The 1,433-nt window shown below is 37.9% G+C and overlaps 1 long non-coding RNA gene across 1 annotated transcript; it reads left to right on the top strand.

Moving 5' to 3' along the window:
• The first annotated feature begins 514 nt into the window (after positions 1 to 514).
• Positions 515 to 903, top strand: LOC116410401. The gene is made up of 2 exons (XR_004222366.1): positions 515 to 626; positions 736 to 903. It is a non-coding gene; the product is annotated as an uncharacterized LOC116410401 (long non-coding RNA).
• Positions 904 to 1,433: the final 530 nt, after the last annotated feature.

Raw genomic sequence — 1,433 nt, 5'->3', positions numbered from 1 at the left:
ACCCCTTACTGATAACATCAATGGTACATATCCATGTAGAAATTGTAGCCACTGTAGTGGTATTATCCCCGGGGCTTTTGTCACACATCCGCTGCATGGCACTAGATACAAGGTAGGAGGCTTCTTTACCTGTGATACAAAGGATGTTATTTATTGTATTAAGTGCCCATGCGGTTTAGTGTATGTTGGACAAACTACTAGATCTATTAAAGTCAGACTCAATGAGCATAAATCTATCATCCGTAATTATCAACCACAATCTCCCCAGAAAATTAAGACTAATGAAAAAGGCAAGGAAATAGAGAAAAAAAGAGAGACATTGCTTGCTAAGCACTTTTTTACACATGGACACCAGGTGTCACAAGTCAGATGGCAGATTTTAGAAAAAGTGATTACTAGACAGGGACAAGAGAAAAAGAAAATATTGTCACAAAGAGAATGCTATTGGATTTGGCGTTTACAATCGCGCCAGCCAAAGGGGTTAAATGAGGAATTCAATATGTCCTGTTTCCTATGAATACCTGCACAGCAGATTAATAGTCGGTTTTATATTTCTATTTCAGATAAATAACCCCCTTTGGTACTTAGCAGGGATAGATACATTTTCTCTGTCTGCTGCGAGTAGGGTAAGATACTTTTTCTGATACATTTTTGCAAATAGCTGTTTCTGATATTCTTTGAATGTTTTTAACTTAGTAACAATTTTTAATTTGGTAACACTGTTTTATATTTTAGTATCCAGTGGGACCTGTTTTTTCTACAGCACTGTGTCACTTTGGATATTGCAAACTACAAGCCACTTTTCTGCGATGTTAATAGAAACTACTATATCAATAATAGTTAATAGAAACTATTATATTACTTGACACTTTATGAATTTTGTATAAAGATTTTACACCCATATTTATGTAGTTAATCACTTGTGAATATTGAATAATGTTAATTGATGAAGCTGTGTATGCTAATTAACTGGGTATTTATTGCCATCACTTCCACTGATGTGTATGCTTGACAAAGGGGTTGTGTTGCCCCGAAACGTTGCACTTCCGTAATAAAGTATTTAGAGGGCTAGTCCCGTTTGTAGCTCCTGAGTGCCATTGCTTTCTTCGATTTGGACTTTTTTGGAGGGTGCCGATCCCTCCGCAGTGAGCACCGAGCGTGAACTATTGAGGAGAGTTAAGGGTGTGCGTATAAGGTCTTTCGTCTGTACATATAACAGGTCTGCCCCATAAGTGCCCCCGGAGAAACCTTGTTAAAGCGATACTGACAGAGTTTAAATTTTTTTTTTAACTTGCCATGTTATTTACTTACCTGATAGCTACTGAAACGCTATTAAAAAAATCTCATGGTCCAGCTGGTCCTCTGTCCGCACCTTCTGAATCTAAGTCCCATGACACCGCCATCTTCTTTCTTCTCTTCCTGGTTCCTGGATC

The sequence above is a fragment of the Xenopus tropicalis genome, chromosome 4 (genome assembly GCF_000004195.4).
Source record: "Xenopus tropicalis strain Nigerian chromosome 4, UCB_Xtro_10.0, whole genome shotgun sequence".
Classification (NCBI taxonomy): domain Eukaryota; kingdom Metazoa; phylum Chordata; class Amphibia; order Anura; family Pipidae; genus Xenopus; species Xenopus tropicalis.
The sequence above is the reverse complement of the archived record's forward strand: the minus strand, read 5'-3'. Positions and strand labels throughout refer to the sequence as shown.